The sequence below is a fragment of the Rhinopithecus roxellana genome, chromosome 12 (genome assembly GCF_007565055.1).
Source record: "Rhinopithecus roxellana isolate Shanxi Qingling chromosome 12, ASM756505v1, whole genome shotgun sequence".
Lineage (NCBI taxonomy): Eukaryota > Metazoa > Chordata > Mammalia > Primates > Cercopithecidae > Rhinopithecus > Rhinopithecus roxellana.
In genome coordinates, this window is record NC_044560.1 from 73,117,429 (window position 1) to 73,126,853 (window position 9,425).

At 41.5% G+C, this 9,425-nt stretch overlaps 1 pseudogene across 1 annotated transcript; it reads right to left on the reverse strand.

Moving 5' to 3' along the window:
* Positions 1–6,827: 6,827 nt before the first annotated feature.
* Positions 6,828–9,100, reverse strand: LOC104670027 (annotated as a pseudogene). The gene has a single exon (XR_749083.2). The product of XR_749083.2 is annotated as a protein LSM14 homolog A pseudogene (transcript).
* Positions 9,101–9,425: the final 325 nt, after the last annotated feature.

The window sequence follows — 9,425 nt, forward strand, 5'->3', positions numbered from 1 at the left end:
TTTACTGTCCTACCTCAGGGGTATATCAATGCTCAGGCTTTGTGTCGTAATGTTATTAAGAGAGACCTTGATTGTTTCTTGCTTCTGCAAGATAGCCACACTGATCCATTACATTGATGACAGTATGCTGATCTGATCCAGTGAGCAAGAAGTAGCAAACACACTGGACCTATTGGTGAGACATTTGCATACCAAAGGATGGGAAATAAAACTGACTAAAATTCAGGGATCTTCTACCTCAGTAAAATTTCTAGGAGTTCAGTGGTGTGGGGCCTGTCAAGATACTCCTTCTAAGGTAAAGGATAATTTGCTGCATTTGGCCCCTTCCACAACCAAGAAAGAGGCACAACATCTAGTGGGCGTATTTGGATTTCGGAGGCAACACATTCCTCATTTGGGTGTGTTACTCCAGCATATTTATCGAGTGACCCAAAAGGCTGCCAGTTTTGAGTGGAGTTCAGAACAGAAGAAGGCTCTGCAACAGGTCCAGCCTGCTGTGCAAGCTGCTCTGCCACTTGGGCCACATGACCCAGCAGATCAGATGGTACCTGAGGTGTCAGTGGCAGATAGGGATGCTGTCTGGAACCTTTGGCGGGTCCCCATAAGTGAATCACATGGAGACCTCTAGGATTTTGGAGCAAGTCTCTGCCATCTTTTGCAGATAACTACTCTTCTTTTGAGAGACAGCTGTTGGCTTGTTAGTGGACTTTGGTGGAAACTGAACCTTTGACTATGGGTAATTAAGTCACCACATGACTGGAATTGCCCATCATGAACTGGGTGTTTTCTGACCCATCTAGCTATAAAGTGGGTTGTGCACAGCAGTATTCCATCATGAAATGGAAGTGGTATATATATGATCAGGCTCAAGCAAATCCTGAAGGCACAGGTAAGTTACATGAGGAAGTGACTCAAATGCCCATGGTCTCCTCTCCTGCCACCACACCTTCTCTTCCCTAGCCTGCATAGATGGCCTCATGGGGAGTTCCCTATGGTGAGTTGACAGAGGAAGAGAAGACTAGGGCCTGGTTACATGGTTCTGCATGATATGCAGGCACTACCCAAAAGTGGACAGCTGCAGCACTACAGCCCCCTTCTAGGACATCCCTGAAGGACAGCAGTGAAGGGGAATCTTCCCAGTGGGCAGAAATTTGAACAGTGCTCTTTGTTGTGCCCTTTGCATGGAAGGAGAAATGGCCAGATATGCAATAATACACTAATTCATGGGCTGTAACCAATAGTTTGGCTGGATGGTCAGGGACTTGGAAGAAGCACGATTGGGATATTGGTGACAAAGAAATTTGGGGAAGAGGCATGTGGATGGATCTCTCTGAGTGGTCAAAAACTGTGAAGATATATGTATCCCATGTAAGTGCTCACCAACAGGTGACCTCAGCAGAGGAGGATTTTAATAATAAAGTAAATAGGATGACCCATTCTGTGGACGCCACTCAGCCTCTTTCCCCAACCAACCCTGTCATCACCCAATGGGCCCATGAACAAAGTGGCCATGGTGGCAGGGATGGAGGTTACACATGGGCTCAGCAACATGGACATCCACTCACCAAGGCATTTACTTCGTGCTAAAGAAGTGCGGCAGTGGGCTCATGTTCGTGGAATTCACTAGTCTTATCATGTTCCCCCAACATCCTGAAGCAGCTGGATTGATAGAACAATGGAATGGCCTTTTGAAGTCACAATTACAATGCCAATTAGGTGACAATTCTTTGCAGGGCTGGGGCAAAGTTCTCCAGAAGGCCGTGTATGCTCTGAATCAGTGTCCAATATATGGTACTGTTTCTCCCATAGCCAGGATTCACAGGTCCAGGAATCAAGGGATGGAAATGGAAGTGGCACCGCTCACCATCACCCCTGGTGACCTACTAGCAACATTTTTGCTTTCTGTTCCCGTGACATTACTTTCTGCTGGCCTAGAGGTCTTAGTTCCAGAGGGAGAAATGCTGCCACCAGGAGACACAATAACAATTCCATTAAACTGGAGGTTAAGATTGCCACCCGGACGCTCTGGGCTCCTCCTACCTTTAAGTCAACAGGCTAAAAAGGGAGTTACAGTGTTGGCTGGGGTGATTGACCTGGACTACCAAAATAAAGTCAGTCTACTACTCCACAACGGAGTTAAGGAAGAGTATGGAATACAGGAGATCATTAGGGCATCTCTTAGTATTACTATGCCCTGTGATAAAGGTCAATGGGAAACAATAACAGCCCAATCCAGGTGGGACTACAAATAACCCACACCCCTCAGGAATGAAGGTTTGAGTCACTCCACTAGGAAAAAAAACACTACCTGCAGAGGTGCTTGTTGAAGGCAAAGGGAATACAGAATGGATAGTAAAAGAAGGTAGTCATCAATACCAGCTACGACCATGTGACCAGCTGCAGAAACAGGGACTATAACTGTCATGAGTATCTCCTTCTTTTGTTAAAAAATGGTTGTGCATGTATACACTTGTACTAAGAAAATATCTTCAGTTTATTTCCTTTCTGCTTAATGACATAAGATGCATTCACTTTATGTCAGTCTTTAAGTATCATTAACTTTATGTAATAGTATTTGGGTTGGGGATTGGTGCATTTCTGGTTGTGCAAAGGATAGCTGTATTATGTTAGGCATAAATATGATGTTACTATTGTTTTTATTGAAGATTATGTATGATCTCAGGAGTTGTGTGTGGGTTGAAGTTGACAAGGGATGGACTTGTGATGGTTAATACTGAGTGTCAACTTGATTGGATTGAAGGATGCAAAGTATTGTTCCTGGATGTGTCTGTGAGAGTGTTACCAAAAGAGATTAACATTTAAGTCAGTGGGCTGGGGAAGGCAGACCCACCTTTATTCTGGTAGGCACCATCTAATAAGCTGCCAGCGAATATAGAGCAGGCAGAAAAACATGAAAAGGCAAGACTGGCCTAGCCTCCCAGCCTACGTCTTTCTCCTGTGCTGGATGTTTCCTGTCCTCAACCATTGGACTCCAAGTTCTTCAGTTTTGAGACTTGGATTGACTCTCCTTACTCCTCAAGCTTACAGACAGCCTATTGTGGGACCATGTGATCATGTAAGTTAATACTTAGTAAATATATATGTGTGTATGTGTGTGTGTGTGTGTGTATTCTATTAGTTCTGCCCTCTAGGGAACCCTGACTAATACATACACGTATAAAATGAGGCTGCAACAGTAGATGGAGCCAGACTTTACAAGGCATTGAGGACTTTGCAAATAATTTGGGTCTTTATGCTAAGAGCCATGCTTAAGAGAGGAAGTAGAAAAGATGAAAAGAAAAAAAATATGATCAGATTAGCATTGTGAAAATATCACTGTGGATGATGCATGGAAAAAAGATTGAAAGGAGGTAAAAATGGATGTTTTCATAGTTAAAATGGTGAGAAGTCTATTGCAGAGGGTTAGGTGAGAGATGATGTTAGCTTGAATCAGGGAAGTAGTAATAGAAAAGGAGAGAAGGTAATGTTGTCAGAGATATTTTGGACATAAAATCAATAGGCTTTAGTATTGCGTTGTATTGAGAGGGGATTCCTCTGGTTTCCATGAAGAGAAATTTTCTTTATATTTTTCTGGCTTCTTGCTCCTTCCATGTGATTAATGACTTTGGGACAGTAACTGAGTTTGAGAGGCTCAGGTCTTCCTGCCTTTTCTTTAGCACTGGCCTGTCTGCAGGAGTGTGTGTTTTCAGTCTGCATAGAGGTCAGACTTTTTAATGAAGAGCCTGTTTTTGTGGGGAGAGGGCTGTGGTATTTCAGTGTCATCAGGGACAGGGTAGGTTAATCTTCCTAAAGCTGGAGTTCAGAGTTAGGAAGATGATTTTTACCACACACCTAAGTCACATTCTTCAACCTGGACTTTTCTCAGTAGCTAAGCTGACATATTGATTCCTATCTTCCAGACTCTTAATGTACTTATTAATTTATTTCAATCTAGAATGAGGGTTGGAGGAGGAAAGAGAGAATGAGCAATAATGATTCCTGTGTTTCTAGCTTATAAACTGAATGGATTATGGTATCATTTTTTTTCCTTCCTTCCTTCTTCCTGTTTGTTTGTTTGTTTTTGGATGGGGCAGTTGAAACTCACAAATTTAATTTGGGAAATGTTGAATTTAAGATAACTATGTGTAGAAATGTCAAGTAGGCAATTGTGTATACAGGTCTGAGGCTCAAGGGCTGAAGATAGAAAATAGAAAATTGGGAGCTGTAAGGATGTAGATCACAACTATGGACATGAATGAGCTCACTCAGGGAGAGCTTCTAGAAAGGGAAGGGGGCTAGGCCTGAGTGTCAATGAACTACAATATTAAATCATCAGTATGAGAAGGATAAGTATGAGAATGTAGGCCAGTTTACTGATGTTAGAGTAAATACAGAAGTCGGACAGAGAGGTCTTAAAAGATAGATGATGGAGGAAGGGCTGAACTGGGGACCAGGAAATACAGAACATTATAGGGATAAAGGTACATACAAGATATAATGCTTACATTTAAGTAGGCTTACATTTTAGACATTAACTAGTGAGAGCAGGGTTCAGATTTAGTCTCAGGTCTTGTAGTGATTTAATTACTTATTCAATTATGTACTATTTATTATAAATAAATTATTTATTATATATAATGCCTAACTTCCCCTCCAGATAGAGACTCTGTAAGGCTGTCATTTTTTGGTCACCACTAAATGCCCACCCATACCAGCACAATTCCTTGAGCAAAGTAAGGATCCAGGATCTTTTGACTTCTTAGCTCTATATTAACTGATTAAAAAAAGACCTGAGAAAGAGGAGGCTGGGAGCATTTCTTAGGTGAAGCGCTAATTACAGACACAAAGGGAAAGGAGTAGTGGTGAAAATAAATATGTATTTGTTATTCACTGCATTTCATATGGAAGAAATGTATCCTTTTACTCATTATTATCAGCCAGAAGTCTTTTCCTTTCATGTTATAACTAAGCATTTGATTTTTTTTTTTTTTTGATGGAGTTTCATTCTGTCATCCAGGCTGGAGTGCAGTGGTGCAATCTCAGCTCACTGCCATCTCTACCCGCCGGGTTCAAATGATTTTCCTGCCTCAGCCTCCCAAGTAGCTGGGATTACAGGTGCCTGCCACCATGCCCTGCTAATTTTTGTGTTTTTAGTGGAGACAGAGTTTCATCATGTTGGCTGGACTGGTCTCAAACACCTGACGTCAAGTGATCCGCCCACCTCATCCTCTCAAAATGCTGCGATTACAGGTGTGAGCCACCTAGCGTAGCCAAGCATTGGATTTTATACGGCCTTTCATCAAATAATTCAAAAAAACTCCAGGCTCCTAAAATTATTATTTAAAATATGTGTTAAAACAAGACTAGAAGGGAATGTGATAATGTGCTCCTAGCAGTATGAGAGTGATTTTTGCCCTTTAGAAATTTATCTAGTTTCTAAATATTTTAGTTATTCTATTGTCATTTTAAATGTGTTTTTAAAAACACTGTGGATATTAATCTTTGTCATTGATTGTATGTTGTAAATATTTTCTCACAGTATGGTACTTTTTAAAACGGTGTTTGTAATTATAATAGTAATGTGTTATTATTATTATTTGTGCAAGAAGGCCCTCAACTGATGCAGATGCTTTACTCTTGTACTTCCCAGCCTCCAGAAATGTGAGAAAACAAATTTCTCTTATTTATAAATTAACCCAGAATTGGATATTCTGTTATAGCAGTACAAATGGACTAACATGGTGTCCTTATAACAAATACTTTAATTTTGTATGGAGTTAAATTTCTCAATTTTAAACGTTGTCTGTGCTTTTTAAAACCATATCTAAGGAATTGCCTAACTCAAGATCACAAAGATTTTTCCCATTTTCTTCTGAAAGTTCTATCATTTTTAGATTCTTACATTTGGGTTTATTGTATATTTTGAGTGAATTTTTGTGTATAGGTGAGATAAGAAACAACTTGTTGTTTTGTTTTGTTTGCATAAAGATGCCAATTATGCCAGCACCATTTTTCGAAAAACAAAAAAAATTACTTTTCTACTGATTTAGCTCAGCAACTTTGTCAAAAACAATTAATTAGCCATATATTTATTTTCGGTCTCCCTATTCTGTTTCATTGATCTATATGTTTACATTTATGGCAAAATCATATTGTTTTGATTGTGGTACTTTTTTTTTTTTTTGAGATTGAGTCTTACTCTTGTCTGGAAGGCAGTCGCACTATCTTGGATCATTGCAACCTCCACCTCCCGGATTCAAGAGATTCTCCTGCCTTAGCCTGCCAAGTAGCTGGGATTACAGGCACTAGCCACCACACCCAGCCAATTTTTGTAGTTTTAATAAAGATGGGGTTTCACCATTTTGGCCAGGCTGGTCTCAAACTCCTGACCTCAAGTGATCTACTTGTCTCGGCCTCCCAAAATGCTGGGATTACAGGCGTGAACCAACGTGCCCAGCTGATTACTGTATCTTTACAGCATATTTAAAAACAACATATAAAAGTCCTCCAACATTTTTCATCTTTTTCAAAATTGTTTTGTCTATTCTAGGTTTTTTTGTATTTTTGTACAAATTTTAGGGTCAGCTTCAATTTCTACCAAAAAAAAAGAGAAATCTGCTGAGATTTTGTTAAGGATTTCATTGAATCTGTTGATCAGTTTGGGGAGAATTGCCATCTTAACAATGTTACTTTTCTAGTTCTTGAACATGATACTGCTCTCCATTTATTTAAGTGTCTTAAGTGCATTTTTATTATCAGGAAAAAAAATCAACAATACATCTCCCCTTTCCTCCAATCATTTTCTGTTGGTACCATATATTCTTTTTTTTTTTTTTTTTGCTGACTTTAAAATGTTTATTCTTTAAAAAAGTAGTCGCTTTTTATACAGCTATACAAAGTTCTTAATGTTTCTTTGGCAATGGAATATAATGGAATTTTACAACTATATAAAAAAGTTACCTTTGCCTAAGAAACAGTATTTACTGTGTGTACATAGTTGACTGACAAAATTCTCTACCATCCAGCACCCTAATTAATTGACGAAATAAGCTACCTCATATTACAGGATTCCCCAAAAGAAAGGAGGAAAGAGATACACGCGCGCGCATACACACACACGCACACACACACACACATTACCTTCTGTGGCTCAAAACACAGTATCACGGCCCTATCTGCAGGCAACTTGCAATTGCCAAATACAATTTAGTGATAAAAAAAAACCTTTCAGTGATGAAAAAATACTTGTAAGTCCCACTGAAGTACTGCTTTAGTTTAACTATACATAAGAAATTACTTAACCTTCTGCTATTCCAAATAGATTTAATGCTCATGTTTTAAGATGAGCCTTCCACCCCCAAAAGTAACTGCATTTTATCTTTGAAATTAAGCGGAAAAACAAACAATAAACAAAACCCAGTGCTGGTGACAAATGTACAGCGAATTCACTTCTTCATTCTTCGCAAAGACTGAAATCAATTTTCAGGACCATGAAGAGCTAGAAATTCACCTATTTTCAGAGACTTGTTTGTAGACTATGCAGCAACTTTGTTGTCTTTCCTATATTCAAAATCTGCAAACTCCTGGCCCCCACGACCTCCTCTGAATCCACCTCGAAATCCTCGAGGGGCAGTAAAGGTACCACCTCTGCCACCACCACGCCCTCTGCCACCATGGAAACCAAGACCTCCTCTGCCTCTGTATCCCCCACGGCCACGGTTTGGACGAAGTGGGATTCCAAATGTTTCAGCATTTAATCTTCTTTCTTCAGCCCAGGTTGGTCTTCGTTCTCTATTGTCATCACAAGAAATATTATCAAAGAAGAATTTAGTTTTGTCATAATAGCAATTAGGTCCAAGTGGATCTTCTTCATCAGCATTTCCTTCACTGTTTTGGGTATCAACTCCTGAGTTTCCTTTATCTTCACCATTTACAGGCTTCTCCTGTTTCTCAATTTTATCTTCTTTTAATTTAAGTTTATGATGAAACTTTCTGTCAATCTCTTCCTTGTTGAATTGTGCATTTGCACTTTCAAAGTCAAAGTCTTTCTCAAATTTCACTGGCCCATCTCGCCAAATACCAAATCTTCCCCTGCCACCCCGATGACCCCCACGCCCTCTCCTTGGAGCTGAAGGAGCACCTGGAGCTACTTGTCTCTTGTTATCATTTCTGAGTTGCTCATTTTCTGGCCTTGAAACTTTGTGTACTTCAGCTCGCCTGTGCTCCTGATTCTCTATTGCTTTTTGGCTGGTAGATGGCAAAGGCCTGGTTGATACAGGACTCCTTCTCCCAACAGGTGCTGGAGCAGGTAAGTTGGCCCAGGCGGTCTGCACTGCTTGTTCCATGGTTGGGCTTTTTCTCAAAGGGTCTAACTGAGGGCTTGAACGACCTTGAGATAACTGTGTTTTCATAGATCTTGTATCCTGTGTAAAGGCAGAACCAACCGCACTACTTTGGGGTAAGGTACCACTGTTTGATGTTTCTGTTCCAAAGGACGTCAAAGAGTTTCCAGCAACACCAACAGCACCAAACTGCTGCCCAACTAAGGAACTTGGACTGAACTGACTGTATGTGGGCATCCTGCCCAAAGGCCCATAAGAACCCATGGACTGGAATGAAGAAGTCGATGAGCCTAGTGAGGACTGAAGGATAGCTGGGTCTTGAGGCAAAGAACACTGTGGTTTTGGTGGCTCACAAACAGTAAGGTCTTTAATGTCACTCCCACGGAATATAATGTATTCAAAGACTTCATCTCCAGGTGGTATTGGACGATCTGTCGGTCTGTCTTCTGTACCAAAGGATCGAACTTTGGCAAGGGCTAGGGTGGAGTTTTCCGTGTGGATGGTGTAGAGGATGCCCTTGCAGCGGATCTCCGCCTTGGAGATGAGGCTGATCTTGCTGCCGATGTAAGGGGTGCCCCCGCTCATGGCGCCGCCGCCGCCGCTCCCGGCTGCTGGCAGAGAGGCAGATCCCACGCCGCTGTCGCCCGCTCCGCACGCCCGCTAGCTCCGTCGACACCTACAGCAGCCACTTCAGACCCAACATGGCGGCGGCGCCGGGTCCGCTACCCTCCCCCAGCCTCCCGCCCACAAGCCGCGGCGGCGGCGGCAGCGGCAGCGGCGGCGGCGCGGGGCATGCTGGGGGTACCATATATTCTTAAATGAGAATGGATTTCTCCTGTAGCTGCTAGTTACAGCTGAATTTCAGTGTCCCAGAGCAGGTCTCAGGGAATTGCTCTGAACTATTCAGAACATCCCTGACACTGGTAGTTTACTATGGAAAAAGAAAGTGAGGCATGAGACTTTGGCCAATGGGTTGCAGAGGTCAATAGGTCAAAATCATTCTGTGCTATGCTTCTTTTCTACTTGTTTAGGATACTTGTAAGAAAGGATCATTCAGTTTGTCCATCTCCATCAATACTAAAC